This window comes from Eulemur rufifrons, chromosome 7 (genome assembly GCF_041146395.1).
Source record: "Eulemur rufifrons isolate Redbay chromosome 7, OSU_ERuf_1, whole genome shotgun sequence".
In the NCBI taxonomy this organism is placed as follows: domain Eukaryota; kingdom Metazoa; phylum Chordata; class Mammalia; order Primates; family Lemuridae; genus Eulemur; species Eulemur rufifrons.
Window position 1 is genome coordinate 258,990,493 of NC_090989.1, and position 11,430 is coordinate 259,001,922.

Here is an 11,430-nt window from a genome sequence, read left to right on the forward strand (position 1 = left end):
GAGAGAGATTTTTTTTTAATAATTCATAGTACAATAACATAATCATTTGGGATATGAACCTAGCACCTTTCTGTTCTGGAATGGCTTCAGGCTATGTTCCTATCACTAAAATATCAGCTTCAATGTGTTTCTAATCTGGTTTGGGCCAATTGGGCTTGTGTAACTCCTAGCTAACTAGAACAAAGGATCATTTATAAAATGGCATAGTAAAAGTAGGAAATTCAGTGGAACATTTTACTTTTTCTTTCTTTACACCTCATAAACAAAAGATTTGTCACACAGTTTCATACATTTATGCGTGACTCCACAGTATAAATAATGAAAGATAAGGAAGACTTTCTTTATAGTTCTTTGACTTGCTTGAATGCTCAGTAGATTATATCATAAAAACATAAAAGTATTATTAACGCTTTAATAAACTACTCAGTGCTGGTTATACCGTTAATAGAATGACATATCATGAGACATTTCATGAGTCTACAAAAGTCAAAATCTTGAATCCATGAGATTTCTCATGTCCAAACTATCACATTTTACACAGACAGTACATAACTGTCTATTAGATTGCTTACGTTAACATTTATAACTGAAAATATTAAGGAGGAAAAATCTGATACATTTTTTAATCTTAGGGAGAAAATGAGAAATTTTCCATGTTAACAATCTCATATTCCACTGCATATTTCTCCTTATCGATCTTTAAAAGGCTTAAGTTTTATGTATTCATTTATTTAATAAGTATTTGTTGGATGCTGGTGTGAGAGCCAGCGTTTTAGTTTCTAAGGTTTCATTTTGATTGGTTTTGCTTTCTTGGAACTTACATTCTACTTGAGAAGATAGAAAATATATCATCAAGAATGACCTCTAATATATGAAGAAAGTGGTGGAGCTAAGAAGCAAACTGATATCAAGCTTCAGAGACCATCTACTTTCATAAATATCACAATCAAGATGTATTATAGCAGGACCAAACACTGCAAAATTTTGATTCCTTAAAGAAACAAACATTTGTTCCTAATGTTTACAAAAAATAAAAATATTTAAGTGCAGTTGAGATGACATTGAGTTCAAAGTACCCATGTCAATGGGAATTCCAAAGGCAGAGGGAAAATCATTAATTTGGCAGAATACAGTCAGGAGAAAATAATGGAAGCTGCAGAATTATCTATTTTCTTGCTTATTTGAACTTATACTACATGTTCTTTTGAATCAATGGGGCAGCAATTACAAAACTTCTAAATTTCCCTGTCTTTCTTTACTCAACTTATGATTCCATATCACAAAAATTCAGTATATCAATAATTCCTATGAATTAATATTTTTCTTTAATTCCCAATACAGGTATTAAATAAATGAAGTATTTATATTTTAAGCACAATTTCTTTCATTTTTGTCTAAACATTTCAAAGCAACACAACACCAGGATGTTAACCTATCTAGTTTATTCTTACTTTAATCTTTATAACTAACACATCATACATTATTTATATATCTTAGTTACATGTATAAACTAAACTGTATAACTAATAGATATTTAGTGCTTTAAACCTTATAGCTAATACATATTTAGTATCCCATTGCAAGGGATATTTGTATAACAATAATTTCCTAAAAGTGTTTACCAATGCACTTGGTCTACATACAATGAGACAGCAATTAAAATACAATAAAAGGCTATTTTTTATGGATATCATTGCTTAAGCTATCTTCAGTACTCTAGACAAATATCTGTATGCCCCAGGATCTTAGGAAATCTCTCAAGTTCTCCAATCTTTGATTTCTTATCCCATTCTGCCCTCCTGTTTCTATGTTTTACCTCTTGGTTTGGATACTGCAATTATGTAACCCCATTTTATAAGAATCATGATAAAAATGTCTCACTGACCTTTGAGTTCAGGAGGAGTAATAGCCATTTTAGCACTGCAACTCCAAGATTATTTCTACTGTTCTCTCAAAGCAAGCCCTGATCTCTAAGGACCTAGTCTGACCCTATGCTTCTATTGTATTTCAGGGCGAAACTTCAATTCTTAAGCTCCCGGTGTCTGAGCCATGCTCACCACAAGTGCTTTATTTGATTACAGACTGTACATATGGCAGGACATTCCCAGAACTGCAAGTCCCTGGCTCCTTTGGCATCGCTCTCCAGATTGTTGTTTTCCTTCACTCTTTCTGTTCTCCCAGAAGTTAAGATGAGTTCAGACTTCTCTTAGAATAAACCTCTAAAAGCCCATCCAATTCCCGCTTGCCAATTTTATATGCTTAAGTGGAGTATTTAACTGAGAAATTAACCATAACCTCCACTGACAACATGTTTCTATGCATCACATTATTTATTGCACTTCTGTACTCAGAACACTCCTTTTTACACAAATAAAAGCCCCTGCTACCTATACACACTCACAAAGATTCCTGCACATACAGCAGACTACACAATGAAATGAAATGTAGGGAATCTTTAAGTTTCCACCTATCCTTCTCTCTCTCTCTCTCTCTCTCTCTCTCTCACACACACACACACACACACACACACACCAACAGAGCAACCCTCCTGTGAGACAAATTCATGAAATATGCTGAAAATCCCTGCACCCTGTGGAGTACACCTGCTTCATATGCTTCAGCTTTTCACAATATTTATTTCCAGTTCAGTAAGATTCACCTCTAGTGAATCCCCTTACTTAATCAGTACGGAAAAAGTTTATGGACAAGTGTTGGACTCAGTGAGAAGACATGTTTTCTAAAACCTTGTGATTACACGGCATTATCTTACAGTCTCTTACAATGCATCCTGGGAAATATACTGCTGTACAATTAGCAAGAGCATAGTCTTAGAAGGTCCATCAAGCTGGAATGGCTGCTCTAACACCTCCCTTCCCACACGTGGCTTAATTTGAATTCCCCAATAAAAATTACCTGTGGCTGCTTGGTAAAGACTCAGGCAGTTGCTTCAGGCTCTATTACCCTCAAGTCCTGAGCCCCTTTTCTCTGGTTGATTTCCCTAAATTCAGCTTCTTCCCTAATGCTGTCCCATTTGAATGAACTCCAGGCTTTTTATTTTTGTGATTGCCTTCAGCTCTCTGCTTTCCAACTTGGAAATTATATGTGCCCTACTTCCTGGCTTTAATTCAAGCCATTGGGACATTTTCTATATACTTTCACTTGTCTCAATATAAAAAGATTTCTAATATAACTTTTTAGAGCTACTCATTACTTTGAAAGTTAGCTAGAAGGTAATCTCCACAAAGACAGAAACATGTGTACTGATGTATCCCAACAACTGGAATAATGAATAAGTGCTTAGTATATATTTGTTGAATGAGTAAATTGATGAGAAATATGTGTGGCAAACATAATCTGAAAAGTTGCACAATTAATTAATGGGGGAACAAGAGGTAGAACAGCAGAATTCTGTTTGATGCCCCAGCTCTTTCTAGTAGACTTTATTGACTATAGTTGTCTTTATTCTTCTGGTGAGAAAACCAAATATATTCACTGAAAATGTTTAATAAGCCAACAAATCATAATTAGAGGAAATTTAGTATACTTGGAGTTTGAATTTAGAGTACGAAGTTGTAGCAACTAACTTCCAAGATGATCCCCGTAATGCCATCTCCTGGTATGCATGACCCTGATTGTGGGTTGGATTTATTGACTCACTTGTACAGAATTGAATAAGATAAAAACCACCTCATAAGAGACTCTGAGACAGCATCACCCAGCTTCATCAAACTGTGCCACTATCAGGTTTCTGACCCCTCAGAATCTGTGTAAGATAATATATGCTTTTGTTTTGAAAGTACTAAGCTATGGAGCAATTTGTTAAATGATATAGATAACTAATACAATACATTTCTGTAATTGCGCTATAGTTAACAACCAAAATTATAAAATGAAATTATATGTATATATGTATATAATATATATACACACAAATGGGGAGAGAGAGAGAGAATGTCTAACTCTATATTTCTATGTATAAGATACATTTTCTAGGCTTCAAGGCATTTCAAGGAAGAGGACAGATAATACTATGGTGACAGTCTAAACATTGTCTTGCTCTATATTTCAACATATTGGCATATCAGGGTATGGCATTACCACAGAGGCATTCTGTAGAAGTAAAATTTAAGATTTTTACATATGTGATAGTCAGGATGTGAATTTAAGTAGGATTTTACATATCTTTTTGGTTATAGCAGTGAATTCTAGCCACCTCTAGAAGACAATTCCATAAAGCATTATATTCTGATTAAAAAAAAAAGAAAAATCAGTTAGAAAAAGCTGGCTTTTGAATTCTAGCTCTGTCACTAATTAGTTATGTGTTTGAGAGCAATGCAGTCTATCATTTTTGATCACCAAAAATGTGGATTTTAATTAAAAAGTCATAAAACAGTTAATGGGTATAAGAATAAACTAATACAATTTATGGGGAACATTTTTGTTTATTTTTAAACATGCTACTAATCAAATGGGAATTCACTTTTGTTCTTTGAAAAACAAATTTAAACATATGAATGATAAAACATGCCTTATTAGTTTCAATAAAAAAGCAAGGAAGGAATTCATACTCTATTCCACAGAGGAGCTTTTTAAATGACACAAAACAGTTCATGTTGTGATTGAGGCTGATTCTGAGAAAAGTCCATATTTTTCTTGTCTCCATGGTAGGTAAGAGCATTCCTTGAAGTCTTTGGCCAAGTTTTCTTCTGGCCCTTTCATTTCCTCCCAATTTTGTTCATAGTGTTACCCAAATTAAAATTTTGAGAGATTGATATACACAATTCTTATTTAATCTTCTTATCCAAACACTGTTCTCAATCCTAAATGCCACCATGATCCACCAGCACACCCACATAGACAGAATGTTATGCTCTTGGTTTAATTTGTAAAGTTGGAGATAAAAGGCCAAAGATAAAATACCCAAAATTGTTTTTTTTTTCTTTTATTTTTGATTTCAGAATATTATGGGGGTACAAACATTTTGGTTACATATAATGCCTTAGCCTTGCCAAGCCAGGGCTACAAGCGTGCCCTTCCCCTATACAGTGCACTCCGCATTCATTAGTTGTGAGTTTACCCACCTTCACCATCCCCCTCCTACCTGACTGGCACCCAGTGAATCTTACTACCATGTGAGCACCTTAGTGTTGATCCATTAGTACCAATTTGATGGCGAGTACATGTGGTACTTGTTTTTCCATTCTTGTGATACCTCACTTCGAAGGATGGGCTCTGGCTCTATCCAGGATAATATAAGAGGTGCTAGTTCACCATTGTTTTTCGTAGTTGAGTAGTATTCCATGATATACATATGCCACATTTTATTAATCCATTCATGTATTGATGGACACTTGGGTTGTTTCCACATCTTTGCAATTGTGAATTGTGCCACCATAAACATTCGAGTGCAAATGTCTGTATTATAGAATGTCTTTTCTAGCTTTGGATAGATGCCTAGTAGTGGTATTGCTGGATCAAATAGTATTTCTATTTTTAGTTCTTTGAGATAGCTCCAAGTTACTTTCCACAGTGGTTGTACTAATTTGCAGTTCCACCAGCAGTGTCAGAGTGTTCTAATCTCTCCACAGCCATGCCAGCATTTGTTGTTTTGGGACTTTTTAATAAAGGCCATTCTCACTGGAGTTAGGTGATATCTCACTGTGGTTTTGATTTGTATTTCCCTAATGATTAGATGTGTTGAACACTTTTTTTTATATGTTTGCTGGCCATTATTCTGTCTTCTTTTGAAAAGTTTTGGTTCATGTCCTTTGCCCATTTTTTGATGGGATTGTTTGATTTTTTCTTGTTAATTTTCTTAAGTTCTATATAGATTCTTGTTATCAGACCTTTATCAGATGTGTAGCATGCAAATATATTCTCCCATTCTGCAGGTTGTCTATTCACTGTAATGATAGTTTCCTTAGCTGTGCAGAAGCTTTTTAATTTGATCAGGTCCCATTTATTTATTTTTGTTGCAAAATACCCATATTGTAAAAAATATATTTCTCTTCCCTCTATTTATGAGGTAATACCTTTGTATCTGCATTTTTTTCTTTTTTTATCCCTCCATAGGTCCCCTTCCCTTGATTAACTCCCAGAGTCAAGAAATTGTCCAAGGCTAAAGAAAAGTAACTGGCATCACTACTCCAATGCAAGTCCCAGGTCTTTCCACAGAGTCTAGGGTTTGTTTTTCAAAAATGTTTGCTGAAGTGTGGAGTATCCCCAGAATGATTTCAACTTGATTTGGGATTGTGGCAATCATAAAATCTATTTTTTTTAAATTTATATAAGGTTCGCAATAAAAGGCCAATGAGGAGTCCAATTCACAAACTCTGATGACAACTGGTTTTAACATTCATTGGCTGACAGGACAGAAAACCTGGCACTGAGGGACATGGAGCACCTCTGAAGCCCCTGAGGTTAAGAAGGACATGCAACACAGAGAGGATCTCTGACAGTTCATGAAATGTATTCTGCAGTCATGTAAATTGGAGATTGCAATCTGCTTTGCTTGGGAGTTTGTCTCACTGTACTCCTGGATGTTACACAAAAGCTGCAGTTCTTCTTCAACTAACATTTTGCGGTATTTTTTGGACCTTTTACTGCAGACATGATACATACTCCATAATGACCAATGATGAACTTTTGGTTCAGATAAGTTACCAAGGAATGGGAAAAAAATACCTTGAAGGAACTGTAGGTCACCAACGCCACCATCTTACACCTTGAACTTGGGCAATTTTGGATGGTTGTATGCAGCTTTTGGAGAAGAACACTCCTCTGCAGGTTATGGGATACCCAAGGCTGTCAGATACCAGGTGGACCATGATGCCTGCAACAAATCAGCTATGGAACAGGTTGCTGATATGCTTCAACATATCTTTGGTTATCAGTTTGGAAGAGAGCTCTCTGACTTCAGCTATATTGTTCTAGGGCACATGGATGAGGATTGCCAATCTTTGATTTTTCAATAAAGTGCTTACAGGAAGCTGGAGACTCATCTGTAAGATTCCAAAGTGTTTTTAAACTACACAAGAGGGTGACATCATCTAAATTCTCAGTACTCTTTTGTTTCACTATTGCTAAAAGTTCCTTAATTGCCATGAAGAACTCTTCTTCAAATTGTGCAGTTTGCTTGGGCGAGACCTGCGGGGCTAGAATATAGTCAGATACTCACTGACATTGTATGCATTTTAGGGTGTTCATACTTACAGAGCCATCTCATAACAAATTTGGCAGCAGACACCCTGTCAAATGGAATAACCACAAGAATCCTTGCCAAGCTGTCACCCTAAGGAATCCATGAGCTACTTTCTGAGAGCAACTCCAATGCTCCGAAAGACAAAGTGTTCCATTGGGTCTTTTAGAACACAGTTTCTCTGGATTAGCAATCAGTATGTTAAAGCACTAATTGACCAAAAGTAGAGAGATACCTCCTCTCCTCCTGCACCAGTAGTCTAGGGCACGATTTTGAGAGTCAGGAGGGACTATGGTCCAGAGTGGGAGGCCTGGGAGCAAAAAGTGAACTAGCTTCTGGAAGCTGGTGAAGCTTCCAGAGGAGAGCAGGCATCAAGCCCATTGAGATCTTGTGAGATGTGATGTCAACCCAGTCCAGTAGATTTCTGGGTGGCAGCTCCATAGCCCGTGCACATAGCACCTCTATTGGGAGTGTTTTAATATCTAACATAATGAAATGACAGGGAAAAATTCAAGACTCTCTATGTAAAGAATTATGTAATTTAGTTAGAATCACATAAATAAAAACTCTAATAACAAGGACATAGTCCAGTGAAATTTTAGATATTTAACTGTATCAAATAAATCCTAAAATTATCACCCCAAGGGAAGGGACACATAAAATGTAGCAAGGTAATGGAATAAAAACCACAGGCTTTATGGGGGGAGATTTTAACCAAATAATTAATAGTTCCAAGGCAATGGTTCAAATAAAGAAAATAATCAAAATTTTTAAAAATATTATAAAACAAATAGACATGATAAAAATGGTATAATAGTATCGTCTCAATCATAATCCTTAACATGGCTATAAAACCATGCAAATGTTATTAATAAATATTTAAAAATACATTAACATAAAAATAATTTAGACCAAAAATTACTGATATCAGCAAAAATCCTAGGTGTGATATGTATGTGCAGAGAAGTGGGTTTTTCCCACTGAAATATATACTATATATACATATATTTAGTATAATATATATATAGTATGAAAAACATTGTATTTGTATATTTAAATAAAGATAACATATTACCCCAGAAAAAAAATTACCTCATGAATTAGCACCTAAAAAAAAAACCTCTTTATTCACACATTTTCTGAGGGGTCGGAAATGAAATGAGAAAATGTAATTCTTCAAAATTACTGAAGAAGAATAAAAGTGATCCAAAAACTTTTTCTTGATAAAACAAGAATTAGCAAAGGGGTTTCCCAGGAAGCATACAAAACAGAAACATGTAGTAACTTGATAAAAGCAAGATGGAGATAATAAACCATGGCTTGATCCCAAACCAAAAATCTAACAATATGCTGTTTTAAAAGAAAATGTGTTTAAAAAGTTTAAAATGAAGTGTGAATAAAGGAATTGCCTCTCCCCACTCTTAGCATTCCCAACTGCTCTCCAACAGCACAAAGAGCTCATTAAATTGAAATTATTTAAGTCTTCCTCAAGTATCTAATAATTCAACTAGTAGAAACTGCTGTAACTCTTTTGTTTCCAGATACTAAATAGAACAGAATAGAAACTAAATGTCCTGCCATCCAATAAGATAGACTCACTGATTAGAAGAATGGACTATGTATATTAAAGAAAAAATGCATATCACTTTAGAAAATTAGATATATCACTTAGGAAAAAAACTAAAAACCCTCTACTGATAAGAATAGTATATTATTTTATTTTTTTTTTTTATTTCAGGATATTATGGGGGTACAAACATTTTGGTTACAAGTAATGACTTTGCCTCGCCCAAGCCAGGGCTAGACGTGTTTTAAAAATCAAAGAGATAACTACACCACCATGTTCACTGCAGCATTATCCCCATTAAACAAAATACGGGAACAACCCAAATGTTCCAGGACAGTCCAAAGGCTAAAGGAAATGTAGTGTAACCATAAAATGGAATATTATTCCTCCTTAAAAAAGAAAGAAATCCTCCCATTTGAAATGACATGGATTGACCTGGAAGCCATTATGTTAAGTGACATAAGTCAATCGTAGAAGGAAAAATATTACATGACTCCACTTACATAAGGTACCTGAAGTACTCAAATGTATAGAGACAGAAAATAGGATGGTAGTTGAGGGGACAAGAGGAGGAGTAAATGAGGAGTTGTTGTTCAATGGGTATGATAATATTAGCTACACAAGATGAATCCATTGTTTTATGAGTTATGACTTTTATGTCTCCTCACTGAAAGGAAAATAGAGAAGTCCCAGAGACACACACAAACAAACAAAAAGAGTAAGGTCAAGAAGTAATGGCAAGTCTGAATACCAACAAGCAATTGATAACCAGAGTTGTGTGCCTAAATTAATCTACAATAAGACTGGTCTAGTATCAGAAAAGAATAAGGTGTGATGTGCCTTCATCCATTTTGTGTTGCTGTAACAGAATACCTGAGACTGCATTATTTATAAAGAAAAGAGGTTTTGATTTAACTCACAGTTTGGAAGCCTGGGAAGTTCAAGAGTATGGCCTGGCCTCTGGTGAGGGCTTCTGTGCTGCATCATAGCATGGCAGAGGAGACCATAGAAGAAGCAAACAAATGCAAAGAAAGAGGACAAAACAAGAGGAGAAACCTTGCTTTAGAACAGCACACTCCCACTGAAACTAATCCATTTATGTCAGGGGAAGAACTCATGCCCTGCTCTGAGAATGGCATCAAGCCACCCAGAAAGGATTTCCCCCCATGATTCAAACACCTCCCACTAGGCCCCACCTCCCAACATCACCATGTTGGGGATCAAATTTCAACATGAGTTTGGATGGGGACAAGCTCAAATGATAGCAAATGAGACAGGAAGAGATTTATCTATAAACTCTGCTGGTGTTCCTTAACTTGAAAGATTATAGAGACTATAATATGACCCAACTGAGGTGAATGAAATTGTTCTTTGTTTCTAATCTCAGTAGATGAGTTAATAATATTAAAAAGAAAATATTTCTGACAAATACAGCTGAGTTATAGACTTAGGGGACCTATGAGTCCTCCAGACAGATGTTTTAAGCCTAAATAGGATATGGCCCCAATTTTGCTAAAATAAATAAATACATAAATCTTTGTGAATTAGTTGACACCTTTTTTCACATCTATATAAATGAAATTGGTCAAAGAATCAAATTAATGATTTTGATTCACAAAATATATGAGATCAAATTCATGTTTTAGGGACAGAGGTTGAAAACCAGGTACTGTGGCAACAAAACGAACACATTTTCCTGCAACATAAGAATGAGTGTGGATAGCACATTCCTTGGTAGAGAGGACTTTGTACCCTGAGATAAACCAAAAGTTAATAGGGTTTTTGTTTTAGTTCCCCAAAATAAGCTAATTTCTGAGCATTTCCTGTAAGTTATTAAACCTTTAAGAAAGACAATTTTATCACTGACTTTTTGAAATGTTATCTGTAACATATATCATTACTTTTGTAAATATAATTATCATGAGAATTTTTTCATACTTGAATAGACTAACAGTAAGCTTAATAATCTTGCTAATAGTATATATTTTCCCTTTAAATGCCTTGTGTTTTCTATTTCACTGTTCAGTCCTTCTAAGTCTGACAACCTTGCATTTGGTAAAGAAACTTCTAAATTCTTTTGTCTCTGTGTCATTCCTTCACACAAAGCTAATCAGAGTTTTTCCCTGGGATTTTTCAAATTGGAATGAATGAAAGAGAGGCTCTTTTACACTGGAAACGAAGCTGAGAATGTGTGAGACCAGATAACTGGAATCCACTATTTCTAGTCTCATACCTTTGATATATAGCTAAGATCACAATTATATACAATCCCAGGTTCTTAACTTCAGCTCTGTCCATTCTTCAATATGTTTTTATATCCCTTTGGGCTTAAGTTAGTTCTAGGTTTTTTTCCCTTAAAAGTGAGAAAACGCTTCCTAATTAAACAATATGGTATATTCACAAGTATATGAAATGTCCAGAATAGCAAAAGCAGTGGTGGGGCTGGGGGTCTAAAGAACCTAGTTGGATCTTGTGTCAACAGAGAGAGCAACAAAACTCTTTAAACCAATTTTGCTGATGGTGAAGGTTGTCACTAAAGACACACATCGGCAACTGACAATCTGCCTTATTATGAGAAAGCTATGGGGAAAAACACAGTTCTGAGCCAAATGATTGATTTTCAGGTTGAATTTTATTTTGTGACAATTAGAGATATAAGCTTTTG

The 11,430-nt window shown here is 35.1% G+C and overlaps 1 pseudogene; it reads right to left on the bottom strand.

Moving 5' to 3' along the window:
- Positions 1–6,355: 6,355 nt before the first annotated feature.
- LOC138385978 (protein zyg-11 homolog A pseudogene) lies at positions 6,356–10,857 on the bottom strand (annotated as a pseudogene).
- Between the last annotated feature and the right edge of the window lie 573 nt (positions 10,858–11,430).